Below are 14,732 nucleotides of genomic sequence, written 5' to 3'. Positions count from 1 at the left end.
CGGACGCGTCCGGTATTGACCAGGCCAGCGTCCGGTGCTCTTGACCGTTAGAAAACTAGCTGTTGCCTCTGACACTGACAGGGCACCGGACTCTCACTTTTGAACGCACCGGACGTGTCCGGTGTCACACCGGACGCGTCCGGTATGCACCGGACGAAAACTAAGAGAGCTTTGCAAAATGTCACAACACCGGACGCTACACCGGACTCACACACCGGACGTGTCCGGTGTGCACCGGACCAAAACTCAGAGAGCTCTAAAAACTGAGTTTTGCACCGGACACTCAACTCGGACGCGTCCGGTGTGCACCGGACGCAAACTTAGAGAGCTTCTCCGAGAAAGTGTCCTCTCCAGACGAAACACACCGGACTCCAGCTGAAAACTGTTTCCGAGTCCGGTGCCTCAACTCGGACACGTCCGACCTCATACCGAACGCGTTTGACCTGAACACGCTGCACGAAACGAACTCCAACTCCTTCCCTTGCTTTCATGTGCCAACACCAAAGTGTCACAACACTTGTGCAAGTGTGTTAGCATTTTCACAAACATTTTCTAAGGGAGTTAGCCTCTCAACTTGACACGCCACTCGATCCTAACACGTATGCAAAGTTAGATCGCTCAAGTGGCACCAGATGACCGATATGCAAACAAGTTTGCCCCTCTTGATAGTATGGCCATCTATCCTAAATCCGGTCATAAACTTCTCTACACACCTATGACCGGTGAAATAGAAATGCCCTAGGTTATACCTTTGCCTTGCGCTTTCCATTTCATCTTCTCCAATGTTGATGCAACACATGCACCAACCAATCACCAAATGATATGATCCACTTCATATCATCACGTGACCGTATTGGTTCATCGATCTTGACCTCACTTGCTCTTCACTGTTGCCTCGGTCCATCGGCACCAAGTCTTGCTCAAGCTTCACCGTCACACGCGGTCCCTCGCTTCAAAGCCTCCGACTTGCCCTTCACTCTTACAACCGGTCCATCAAGCCAAGCCTCATCTTGATCTTCTCCACCTTGGTCACATGACTCCATGTCATGTATCATATGCAATGAGCTCCTCCATCATCACATCATCACCTGTGGACTAATCTCCTGTGTATCTCACATAAACACTATTAGTCCACCTAAGTTGTCACTCAATTACCAAAACCAAACAAGGACCTTTCACCTTGTCAACAGCCGAGGCGGAATACATTGTCGCTGGTGCTTGTTGTGCACAAATACTATACATGAAACAAACTTTGCTAGACTATGAAGTAGTACTAGACAAAGTACCTTTGTTGTGTGACAACGAAAGTGCCGTAAAACTTGCTAACAACCCGGTTCAACACACCCGCACAAAACATATTGACATCCGCCACCACTTTCTTAGGGATCATGTTGCTAAAAGTGACATATCTTTGGAGAATGTGGGAACGGAAAATCAATTGGCAGATATCTTCACAAAACCCCTAGATGAAGCTAGGTTTTGTATGTTGAGAAATGAACTTAATGTGTTTGATCTCTCTAACTTCACTAAAAAATGAAGTTGTGTGTTGAATTTTTGTAAATAGCTCTTGTTTTGCATATCATGCATACCAAAACTAAAACTCAAAAATTTGTGTGTAGGGCTTGTCTAACATGGTTAAGATAACCCCCATGTGAGTGTGAAAAAGCTTAACCTTGGATCAAACTTGACAAGCATTAGTTTACTTTCAAGTATTGCATCTCACCTCATATCATCTGCATGCTTGTTAGTTGACCGTTTGTTTTTGGTTATGTTTTGAGCATCCGCTATGTTCGTCCATAGATAGGGGGAGCATTCAAAGCTCATTATGATTTAAAACCCTAGCTTTATGGCCATACGATGCTCCTTGGCGATTTCACTAGACTATTTTCATAAAAATTACTAAGCCTAAGGCTAAATATTTGTGAAAATTTGAGGGTTTGAGAGAGGTCACTCATACCAGTTCCACTTGGTGTTTATTTGTGTGTCTTTGAAGTTGGAACTCGGTTGGGTAAAAGTCGGGCGAATTTCAAAGTTGAAAAAGCACCCAGAGGTGCACCGGACGATGCACCGAACGCTGTCTCGGTGCGTCCGGTGCGGTGAGTATGCAGGTTTGCACTCAACGGACGTAGGAACAGTGTCCCTGCAGCGTCCGGTGAGGTGAGTCTGGTGCTCACCAGGCGTGCCCTAGGGCACCGGACGCTAAGGCCAGCGTCTGGTGGTTTGGCGATTTGAAAACCTCTCTGTGTTTTAGTCCGGTGGTCACCGGACGCGTCCTGTGCCACATTAGGAGCGTCCGGTGACCCCGATTCAGGCACATATAACCCGTGCCCCCTAGGGTTTTCCACAGACGGTTTCTTCCTCCACGCGATTTCTCCGACTCCGCCCGTGCCCTAGTCGCCTAGATCCGCCGCGCCGCCGTCGACTTCGTGTTTCCCGCCGGCGATCTCCTTTCCCCCACGCCAGATCTTCTCCAAGCGACTCTCCTCTTCCTCCCCACGCGCAGGAGCCCTCTTCTCGCGTGGAGTTTGGATTCCAGGGTGAGTTTCCTGAGCAGCGCCCTCAAGGTGTTTGATCTTATGTGCCAATGGATTAGAACGAGGTTTTTGACCCCGATTTTCTCCGTTTCATCTGTGTAGCACCTTGAGGAGTTGACTCGCATTCTCCGGCAGATTCCGATCGTGATATTTCATCCGGAACGCGTCTCGTCATCGGATCGTAAGCCATTCACGCCCGTTCTTTATCTAATCTTGCGATCTATAGGGTTCTCTCACCTCTAGCTATTTCGTTTGCTTATATATATCTTATCTTTTTATCTCTTGCAGCGCGTTGATCTCTCGTGCCAGTTTGTCATTTGTCGGCTGTTGTTTCAGGCAGTTGTTCTTGCGATGGCTCATTGCAAGAACGTCAGTGGTCCGGCAGCCAGCGCTGGAGGTTCCCCAGGAGGTGATGGTGGAGGTGATCCTCCCCGTCGCCTGTCAGCAGCAGAGAAGGTCAAGAAAAAAGCTAGCCACCAAGAAGAGGAAGGCCAGTGATAGAGAGGCAGAGATAGCAAAGGCAGTTGCAGCAGCGGCTAAGGCAGCTGAGAGAGGTGGTCGCTCAGGTGCCCTGAGGATTGGGGCCGATCTCATGCCACAGCAGAGGCGTGCAGTTCTTGAGGCAGAGGCACTCCATGGATCCCCTCCTGGCACCATCATGCTAGGTTGTCAGCGTGTCAGGATTGCAGTCCGCGACCCAGCTCAGGAGGACCCGGACATAGAGACAGAGGCAGAGGCCCAGGCAGTGGGTCCGACAGAGGCACAGCAGCAGCAGCAGCCCCCCAGGAGGTCGACTTGCGCTCGTACTCAGGCCATCCCCTGGACTGGTACGCAGGGTCAGTCTACCTCTGCTGCTCGCTCTACTCCAGCTAGAGGCACTCCAGCTCCTCGTCAGGCACCAATGAGGATACACAGGGACTACACCTAGGTTTCAGCTCGAGAGATCCAGCAGCTACGCTTTGTTCCCTTTCCCACTTGGTTTCCAGTTGCCAGGGATCCAAGAGCCAGTGCCAGGTTCTACACTGTGGTTCAGGAGGACATCTACGAGGCACTGGTTCGCTCACAGGCTCAGTTCAGGGAGCACAGGGTGCTTGATCTTGAGATTTTAGGGAACGTGGTCGGTGCAGACATCCGGCAGTACTTCACATACCTCCACGGTCTCCCAGAGTTGCTCGCCTTGCCTGGTACTTATTGTGAGGAGTGGGTCAGAGAGTTCTATGCTTCAGTGTGGGTTTCTCCGGATCATAGCTATATTCACTACGCACTGGCAGGGACAGACTACAGGGTGACAGCACAGAGTGCCAGAGAGGTCCTTGGTTTGAGAGCCTACCCCACCAGGATTCACCAGCTGTGCTACGCGAACTTCGAGCCTCCTCGACATCCTCACGGTAGTGAGACACCACCGGTTGACTTTGTGGCTCCCTGTTTCCATCCGCCTTTTGGAGAGGGCTCCAGCAGGACAGTGGGAGACTTGACTCGCCTAGCTAGGATCCTCGACTTTGTGTTGAGGAAGACACTCTTTCCCAGGACAGGCTACAGAGACGGCTTCACCAGGATAAAGCAATGGTTGGTAGCCCACCTCATCTCGAAGACTCCTTTTGACTTGTGGGATCTGATAGTCTCAGAGATCGAGGATACTATTTCAGAGAGCTTCAGGGGTCGGCGTCAGTTGTTGTACACACACTGGATCACCATGATCATCCTTCGTGCTAGGCCCGTACCTCTTCCAGCTCACCTGCAGAGAGAGTTGTCAGACTCAGACACGGTGTTCTCCCACTATGACCCCAGGAACATGCTGAGAGGACACTACGACCTTCAAGCTCCGCCACCTCCTCCAGCAGCACGTGGCCCAGTGCCCCCACCTTCTCCGAGGGGTACTCACAGTTTAGGAGCAGTACTAGAGACCGAGGACGAGCAGGACATAGCTATTGGGGCATTTGCAGATGCAGAGGCTGAGGAGGAGTTTGACTTTGCTTCGGACAGCTCGGTGACTATCGTCTTCCTGTGCCAGACCTTTCTCCGAGGACACACGACCACAAGGCAGGAGGCTCCTCGAGTGCTACGGACCCCGCACTGCTAGCTATTCTAGAGGGGATGAGGGCAGATCAGCGTAGAACAGCTGAGGAGCAGGCCAGGAGGGACAGGGATCAGGCTGTGATCAATGCAGCTATTCAGGCCAGACAGGATGAGCTTTAGAGGCAGTTCCTAGCTTTTCAGGCTCAGCAGACTGCGATGATGGCTGCTCTTATGGCCGCCTCAGGGATTCAACTTCCACAGATTCAGATTCCCAGCACATCGTCAGTCAGGCCGTCTACTCCAGCGCCACAGAGCCAGTCCTAGCCACCGCTCCAGCTTCCTGCTCATAATCAGCCTTTCTCGACGCCACAGCGCTAGGTCTCTCACGGTGCTATCTCGTCTGGCTTTGAGCAGGTACCACAATTTACGCCTCTCCGCTCTGGATTCACACCTCAGTCAGCGACAGCGTCATAGCTAGTGTTGGACTCGTCAGCAGGCCAGCACATCAGTTTCTCATACAGTGCTCTGACTGGTGACCCCACGCCTCCACCCCTATCGTGCCAGAGACGTCCGCTACAGCGACCGAGTCTGTGCCAGCCTCGTCAGCAGGACTTGAGCAGCCACCTCAGCCCGTGACAGCCATAGCACCCCAGAGCAGACCCAGACCGCTTCGCCAGCACCTGCAGCTTCAGAGGGTCACTCCACCTCCTCCGACTCGACGGCCGATGGATCAGACAATGCAGCTCATTTTGAGGCCGTGCCGAGGGACTCCACTGCTCCGCCTCCACCTCCGTCTTCGTAGGTTTTTGGTGCTTGATGCCAAAGGGGGAGAGGATTGTGAGTATGAGAGTTAGGGGGAGCTAGAGAGCTAGAGCTATGAGAGTTAGGGGGAGCTAGAGAGCTAGAGCTAGAGAGGGCTTTGTTATTTTGATATACTTTTGTGTGCTACTCCATCATGCATCATGTTTACGTTTATGCATTGCATTTGTGTGAGATACATTATGGTTGTGAGACTTGTCATGTGTTTTGACTCATATTACTTTTGCTTCCGCGTTTTACTCCGATGTTTTATAAGCCTTTTGTGTTTATATCCTGTTGTATTCATCTCACATATTTGGATGCAGGATGGTAGACTTGGTTGATATAAGCATGCCTAATCTCTTTGCTCTTATTGTATCATGCTTATTGAAACCAAGTCATTTGAAAACCTCATTTCCTTTCATAATCGAGGTTATTGTCATCAATCACCAAAAAGGGGGAGATTGAAAGAGCATCTAGGCCCCTAATGATTTCGGTGATTAATGACAATGTTGATTACTATGACTAACGTGTGTTTTGCAGAGGCAAAGTCATTAGTGAGGTCATGGTAATAGGTACAAGATGAACAGGGATGTACATGCCTACTTAATAGTGGAAATCGTTTCGGTTTTCAAAGGATGGATGGACATCGTCAAGACTAGACTAGGTCTAAGTGCCATATGGTGAAGAAGGGCACTTAGAGTAGTTTAGGACTTTATTTTCCTTTGACCGTACTATTAAGAGGGGCTTTGATCTAGTAGCTTGACTTAGGCAAGGCTTTAGGTTTAGGTGTGGTGCACACTTGGTAAACCTAGCACTAGGCAGCTCAGAGATAGTCATTAGATCGAGAGGAACAAACTTTGTTTTGGAACGATCGCGTTTCGACGATGTTTGGGTGCCTAAGTAGGCACCGGACGCTGCACCGGACGCTCAGTGAGTGCGTCCGGTGAGGTCCTTAGCCGTTGGAGGGTTTCGGTGCTTAGGGTTAGGCACCGGACGCTGGCACCGGACTCACCGAGCAGCGTCCGGTCCCATACCCAGGGAGGTTGTAAACCTACCCTGAGCACCGGACGCTAGCACCGGACGCACCGGGTAGCGTCCGGTCCTAAACTCAGGGAGTTTGTAAAACTCCCTGGAGCACCGGACGGTGCCGCCGGACGCTGAGAGGTAGCGTCCGGTGACCTGTGAGACGCAGGTACAGTTAGCCGTTTGGTGTCACCGGACGCTCGGTGCAGAGCGTCCGGTGCAACATCAACAGCGTCCGGTGACCCCGTTTTCAGTGAAAAACGGTTGGCTGACCTTTGGACTTCGTGGGGTGTATTTATACTCCTCCACCTCGTCCATGAGAGGTCTCTTGCCCATTTGAACATCAGAGAAACTTGTTGTGGAGCAAGAGAGTAGCAAGAGCCTAGACAGGATTGAGATTTGAGTGATTTCTTGTGAGAATCCTTCTCTAGTGAATTCCAAGAGTCAAGTGTGCATCCACCACTCTCTAGAGCCTTGTTTGGATCAAGTGAGTGTTCTTTGCTTGTTACTCTTGGTGATCGCCATCACCTAGACGGTTCGGTGGTGATTGGAGACACGAAGACCGCCCGGAGTTCTTGTGGGTGGCTCGTGTCAAGCTTGTGAGCGGTTTTGGGCGATTCACCGCGACAGAGTGTCAAAGAATCAGCCCGTAGAGAGCACTTGGTCCTTGCGCGGATCAAGGGGGAGCAAGACCCTTGCACGGGTGCTCCAACGAGGACTAGTGGAGAGTGGCGACTCCCCGATACCTCGGCAAAATATCGCCGAGCACTTTCTTCCACTACTCCTTTACATTCTAGCATTTACTTTGTGTTTAAACATTCTTAGAATTGCCATGCTAGAATAGGATTGGAACTAGGTTGCAAAACTTTTATCCGGTAGCTCTCTAGTCACACTAGGCACAAGGGGTTGAATTGAAGCTTATAGGTTGCTTAAATTTTTAGAGAAGCTCAATTCACCCCCCCCCCCCTCTTGGGCATCTTGATCCTTTCAATAATGTTTTATATTGGTAGGATAGAAATCTCCTCCATTTCTTTCGTACGCTAATAAATCTACGAATAAGTTTCACCATATCTCCATACACACGTTCGTGTATATAGGTAAATATTAGTGCTTATCACATAACTAATATCGCATGTCTTGAAAAATCTCTCACAAAACCTTAAACAAAGTATGTTATCCTAACCATATAAATAATGTAAATATTTGCACATATCACATCGGTAATATTGCATGTCTTCAAAAATATCTCACAAGACCTTAAAACAAAGTATGTTCCTAACGATATAAATATATGTGGCTTTAGATATATTCCATACAAACATGTATTGCACAGTAAGATATCCTCTTGAGTGTCTGTGTCTAGGTTCGCCATCATTAATATATATAGTTAAATCATTAGTATTGCCATGCTAATGCTACAGTAAGATGGGACAATTGCATTACTATCCTCGTTTTCAACTCTAACAGTATATATGTTTGCCTCCGTATTTCAAGTTTACATATTTACCTTAATTTTTTGAACTTGAAGTTGCGGTCTGCCCTTGTTTTCCAATTATGTGAGTTGCTGTTTAATAATGGGTCAAAAAAATTGTTTGGAAAATAAGAAGGAAATGAAAAATACTATTATGCTTATCCCTTATCTAAAACATATGATCTGATCTTTTCCCTCTCTCATCCCGTGACGTGAGAAATGCGGACGATAGGGTCGGCGGCGGGGCAAGGGGGCTGCGCGCGAGCGTGGGCGCGTGGCACGACTGCTAGCAGCATGGCGCAGCAGGTGACGCAGAGGATCCACGGTGCGCCAGGCGTAGGCGCGGAGCTCATCCCGCTGCCGTGCCCACGCTGCTGTTCTCCACTCGCATGTGGCCTGAAGCCGTGATGGACTGGACATTTGAACGGATAATAAGACATGTTTAGATGTTTTCAAAATTCTAAAAATTTATAAGATTTCCTATCAGATGGAATCTTTGGACGCATTCATCAATCATTAAATATAGATAAAAAAATAACTAATTGTATAATTTGTCTGTAATTTGTAAGTCGAATTTTTTAAGCCTAGTTAGTCTATGATTAGACAATAATTATCAAATATAAACAAAAATACTACATACCCTAAGCCTGAGTGCGGCCTTAATCTGAATGAGCTTCCTCCAATTTTTTCTTTGTTTCTATAATTTTATTAGTTAAGGTATGGGCCCTGTTCAAAAAAACCAAAGAATGGATCAAGCCTTATGAGTTACGATGAAATAGTCAACAGAGATGACAAAGCTAATATTCGTGTGTGTAAAAAATATGTGATGTCATTTCTTCAAAATACATACACAATAAGTTTGTACATAAAAAGTCATATTGATTATTGAGTCACTCATGTCAAGGATATTTGTGTCTTTTTCAGTCCTCATTTAATATCGTTATTATGTCTTTTTCACAGAATAGAAGCAAGTGAAAGCTTCATATTCAAAAAATAAGGGTAAATTTGTAAAGTTAAAAAACAGGGATAAATGTGCAGGAAACACAAATTCACAAAATAATGAAATAAAACCATGCATTATTGTGTGTTAAAAGATATTGGACTTCAGAAATAAGAAAGTGAAAAAATAAAATAAGAAAAGTGAGAAAACTGGATACTTTAATGAATCTCAACAACATCTGTACTTAGTAATTTTTGTAGGATACCCATCTCAACATTGAGGAAAATGGAATCATCGTTGCGAATCCATTCCTTCCAATCCTTGTTTTCGTCAATCCTGGCCCGTTAGACATCAGTAGCGAGCACCACAGGGCAACAGCGCTGCAACATATTTCTTCCTTCTCCCTGCCTCCATTTTTGTTGCTTCCCCTCTCTGTTCTGGCTGATGGGTCTTCCAATGACAAGAGCATCGCAGCTCCAAAGCAACATACTGAAGTATATGTGTCGTCTTGCTCTTATCATGAAAATGCAACGCTACTGTAAAAAGAAAAGGACAATATGTTTCTTGAAAATGAAGTAAATAGTGAGATAGATTAAGATTCATGCCTTGTCAAAAATAAAAACAGTTGCAGCATAGTATAAAATATTTGTAAATTACATTTTCTATAAATTTAGCAACAGTTTAGGGTTGGAGAAATTAGAGAAGCTTAATCACTAACATGCTATCAGTTCACAAGCCATTAACAATTATGTAGTGTATATAGCTTGACGGGATTGCTTACTGTAGCAGATCATAAGCTGCCTCCATAGAGCTCACGGCTGCTTGCTCGCTTGCTTGTGGTGATGAAAAGTGTCGAGCAAAATTTTAGAGCTATTTTTCAGAGAACTAACAGAGAGAACGAACTACAGCATCTGAACAACAATATGTATAACTCAGTAAGTTGTTCTTGTTAGCATTTCTAAGCACTATTAGCATAATGTATTCGGCGGGTATATAGATGGACAGATAAAATAGACATGTATTCTGCACAATTCAGATTTGGGGGAAATCAGGACCAGTGGCAAGCAGGGAAATTAAGACCAAATTGTGAGGGGTGCACTAAAGAATCCTTTCCAAATCAGGAAAATCAGAGGAAAAATTAGAGGGAGAGAGATGGGGTGTACCTGCCCTGAAGAATGGTGGTTCCAGGAACAACAGAAACACCCTTCATCAATCCATTCATATATCTATGAAATGACATCCATGGAAGCTGAATCAAATCCCCATGTACCTAGCACAGACGACTAAATAAGAAACCTGAATCAAAAGAGATCTAATTTGGAACAAGTTGTGTTGATATACCTTGTACTCGTTCTTGGGGGTTGGCGATGTCCCGTTGCGAGCCTCCTTGTACGCGTTCTGGAACCAGCGCGCAGTCGCCGACCACCTCTGACGGTGGCTTCCACTCACACTCCGACCAGTAGGCTCCATTCGGCATAACATAGTACTCGGTGCACCTGGGTTCTAGAGCTCAACGGTGCCGACGACGGCTCCGGTCAATTTACCATTGCCACCTCCAGCTTCCATGTTCTTCCATGCCTAAAATTTGGACAATCAGTACCCTGTGAGGATACATGGCCATCTATCTGCATGTCCACCTTGTATATTGGGGTTAAAATCAACCAAGCAGATGGGGCTTCAGGGTAATACGTAGTGAAGCAAAAAAAAAATGTAAATCCATAATCTGCAACTGCAAGTCTGCAATATCTCATATAAAGGAACAGATTTCACTTCAACTCGACAAATGACTAAGTGAATAATCCTACACAAAAAAACAGATTTCACTTAGCTCAACTCGACAAATGACTAAGTGAATAATCTCATAAAAAAATAGATTTCACTTAGATCCACTCGACAAATGACCAAGTGAATATCAATTTTAAATGCAGCTTATGACAATACTTTTCTTACCTGGATAGTAGCTTTCAAAACAAAAGCTATGATACTAACAGTTGATATTTGCATTTGCAACCCATTTAAGATTTTCGGAAGGATGCCCTCCAAGGATTTTGAATCGTATTCCAAAGGTGCTCACCCAGATAAAAACAAAGGACATTGTGTGCACAATAAACTGAAATTCCATTAGAACAAATTATGTCTACCAAATCTACCAATTATATTTTCCCAAAAGATGAATAGTTGGTACATGTTAGATTTAAAATACCTTATTTTAAAGTAGATCTGAACACATAAAGGTAGGAATTTGGAGCAGCATGGGTGAACTATGGTGAGTTGTCCTTGGACTATTAAGTCATCCATAGCAGCCCACCAAATGCACTGACCTCGGAGATAAAGGCCTGCAGCCTAAAGAAAAAGAAGGAAATCAGACAATGAATTGTTGTGGTTTAATAAATAAAACAAACCAAAGTTTTAGAGTAGCATCCCTTGGTGCACATATTTAGTTTGTGGTCTGAAACTAATAAGGAAAGAAAATGCCACGAGTTGAGACAGAATTTCACTAACTGCATGAGAACCACACCAGTGAAAGATCCACCGTCGCAGTACCAGACCTTCACTCTATACAGAAAAATATAATAAAGATGACATAACCACAAACAATAACTAAATAATCAATAAAAATATACTATTTTAGTGTCAGGAAAACCTCTGTATGAAAACTTATCTGCAATATCTTAGTTAAACCTTGAAAACTACAGAAAAAAGGGCACAATAGCAGCTTCAGCATTGCACCATAAATTGCCACAGGCACAGCCTATCAAATTCTCATACACTATCATCAGTTTAGACATATCTTTTTTTTCCTAATTTGTGATTGCTTTTTCACTGGCCAATTCAGAATGGAAGTTCATTAGCTAATGTGGCTGTTCCTAAACTATCAGTGCGATCACACATTACAAATGAACATCACAAAAACTCATAAGAGAAAATGAGGAAAGCATCCATAGCTTACAGGAATGTGGAACCTACCTACTGAAATTAAACGAAAAGCAAACACATTCACCTAGGATGAAAACTATCTTTAACTAAGCAAATTCGAGAGGATCTGACGTGAATATATAATGCCTCCTACTTCTACCATAATCTAATTAACCTTTAGCATCAATAAGGCCCTAATTATAAGGTCAAAGGACAGTTTCTCACGGGAAATAGCCAGACAAGATCAAAGGGATAGGGAGAAGAAATTTCAGTTCTCAGCGAGGAACAAGAGATTGTCCTCATCAGCAAACTTGGGTTATGTAGGGGCAAACATGTTAGTCAAGAATATCATCATTGTAACAAAAGCAAACATATAGCACAGTCAGTCTATATATTATTCTACAAACATTGGTTTACGTAGGGACAGAGATGATTATTTTTAGATCACAAACAATGACCATAAGAAAGTCATACATATGCTATTTAGAACCATACACCTAGGTGAAATGGCTCTTCTCATAGAAAATGATCAAACATACACATAAAAATAACAAAACTCAGCAATTAGACCATCTTATTTTGTGACCGATTTTGATTCTTATGAGAGAACACAGATAGTTAGCCAGCAGTACAAGATGTGACAATGTCTCACATCCTGGCATTTGCAGCATAAAGTGTGCACTCTAGCAGAAATGCTTTTGCTTAGCCATTAATAATCTATAATTATTCAAGTGTTTTGAAAGGGCATCTGATCCTTTTATACAGACAAATTGCTAATGATGAACTCGTAGTCAAGGCTCTCGATGGTGGCGCCAGATAAGTTCATCGTCTGCAGTGCATTTGCCAACCATTGTGGATCAAATCCTTTCTGCACAATAATAGTGTAAAATTGCCCATTGTCAGCAAGAACAAAAGGGATCGAGAAAACAATGCCATCAGTGGCTCATCATTAGAAAAATAAAAAGAGCAACATTGGTATAGACAAAAAGAACATTGCAATGCACTGATGTGCAGGCAATGGACTTCTCATGGTACTTGTACATATTTGTACAAAATTGAAGTTAGTAGGCATAATACATGCATATACAATTGTAACCAGATCAGATTCGAGCACAAATACTAAGTTCAAGTTTGGGTGCGTGGTTTGGCATAGCAGGAAGATAGACCAAGGGGCAAACGTACCTGGTGGTGCGAGGGCCCCTCATCCATCCTGACTCACCACCGCACGGATCCTTGGACGAGCACCCGCCAGGTCCATCGTGGCCTCGCCTAGGTGCAGCTCGCTAGGGAAGACGGAGCCCATGCGTGACCTTGGAAAGGAGCCTGCTACGGCCGCCGCCGGGGAGCTCACTCGTTGCAGGGGCTGAGCTACGGCCGCCGCTGGGGAAGACGGAGATGTGTCGTGTGACCTTGGAGGGGTGCCTGCCTAGATGGAGATGCGTTGTTGAACTGGTAGGGAAGGCTCTCTTCCTAGGCAAAGCCACCGCCTGCGGCAGCAATGGGAGCGGCTACGACGGGTGGCCTCGAACCGCTGACGCGAGCGCCTTCCCCGCGGCGTGCAATCTCGACGCCAACGGCGGAGAAGTGGGTGTAGATGTTCCAGGGGCTTGCGGCAAGATTGTGGTGGCACCAGGATTAGGGATCGTGAGATTTGGAATGCGAGCAGCCTCCCTCGAGGATGTCGTTTCTTTTTTGGAAGAAAATGAAAGATACGCAGGGGAGGTGGCCAGGAATCGAACCGTGGGCGAGGTTGCACGGTCGGACGGGATGAGAGGTATAGCAAAGGGAGGAGCGGACACACGGAGCGAAAAATTTTGTCGCACCAATACGTGGTCTTACTTTCTTTTATAACGACATTTATTAGTTACTCGTCTATGGTTCTAGTTTATCTTTACCGCATATAATGTACCGATTTAAATTTTTCTAAAGCCACACTAAAATCTGTCCACCATAGTTATGAACTCTTCTGAGCGCACCTAAAAAAATACACCTAGTAACATTTAACCTTTGAAATGAATGCATCAGATCCACTCTAACTTCTCCTTTCTCCACTTAAATCCGGTCCATATTGTTTGGATCAAATCTCATCACTCACCCTTTACCCTCTCTGCTATGTTGCACCCGGCTTTCGCGCCCACCCACATGCGCTCTTAACTCCTCGCCTCCTCTTCCCAATCATGCATGCAGTGGCAGCGCCCTTCACACTCCTCGCCTCCTCTTCCCAATCACAAGGAGAGCAGTATCAGCTTCGTGGCACAGGTTTGGCGTGCAACATCTGCAGGAGTTGCACGGCACTCTAGAGTCGGGAGTTGAGCCTACATGGTGCTACGCCGACTTCCTCATCGAGCTCGTCGTCCTTCTTCACAACGAACGACTACACCATGGTTGCAGCTCCTATCTGGGTGGCGCACGCGCGGAAGGGCACCCTGAGCCGCGCGGCACATAGTCCGCGTTGGGGTTCACCTAATCAGTGCCCTCACTGGATTTAGAGGAGATGTGGCGGGGAGGGGAGGGGCGGTGCACGCAACGGTGCTGGAGGGGCTGGGGAGGCACGTGGGGAAAGAGCGGGGTGCATAGCGGCAGTGTGGAGAGCGTCGTCGCCGCCTGCACGACTGGAAAGAGGAGGCGAGGAGTCAGGAGCGCGAGTGGGTGGGTGTGTGGGTGAGGCACGAAAGCTGGGTGCGACGGAGCGGAGGGGGTGAAGGGTGAGTGATGAGGTTTGATCCAAACAATATGAGCGGTTGGATTTGAGTGAGTGAGAGAAAGGAGAAGTTAGAGTGGATCTGGTGCGTTTGTTCCATAGGTTAGTTGTTAGGGGGTGCAATTTTGGGTGCACTTAGGAGATTTCATGACTGTGGTGGACAAATTTTGGTGTGGCTTTAAAAAAATTTATATCGGTGCATTATATATGGTAGAGATAAACCAAAACCATAGACGATGGAGTAACTAAATTCCATAATCTATATACTCTGTCTAATATTTAAAGCCCACGTCCTTGTCCAGCATTGCCAAAAAGAATCGGACAAGGCAC

At 46.1% G+C, this 14,732-nt stretch overlaps 1 long non-coding RNA gene across 5 annotated transcripts; it reads right to left on the bottom strand.

Moving 5' to 3' along the window:
• Window positions 7,909-13,466, bottom strand: LOC110437046. 5 transcript variants are annotated; one of them, XR_002455092.1, is made up of 8 exons: window positions 12,884-13,465; window positions 11,288-12,569; window positions 10,989-11,128; window positions 10,736-10,895; window positions 10,127-10,586; window positions 9,949-10,055; window positions 8,486-9,321; window positions 7,913-8,257 (listed from the first exon to the last, which is right to left on the bottom strand). It is a non-coding gene; the product is annotated as an uncharacterized LOC110437046 (long non-coding RNA). The 5 variants fall into 5 exon arrangements; XR_002455093.1 differs by having other exon boundaries at window positions 10,127-10,363; XR_002455094.1 differs by having other exon boundaries at window positions 7,909-8,257; window positions 10,127-10,895; window positions 11,304-12,569; window positions 12,884-13,466.

This window comes from Sorghum bicolor, chromosome 7 (assembly GCF_000003195.3).
Source record: "Sorghum bicolor cultivar BTx623 chromosome 7, Sorghum_bicolor_NCBIv3, whole genome shotgun sequence".
In the NCBI taxonomy this organism is placed as follows: domain Eukaryota; kingdom Viridiplantae; phylum Streptophyta; class Magnoliopsida; order Poales; family Poaceae; genus Sorghum; species Sorghum bicolor.
Note: the sequence above shows the minus strand (reverse complement) of the source record. Positions and strands in the feature narration are given on the sequence as shown.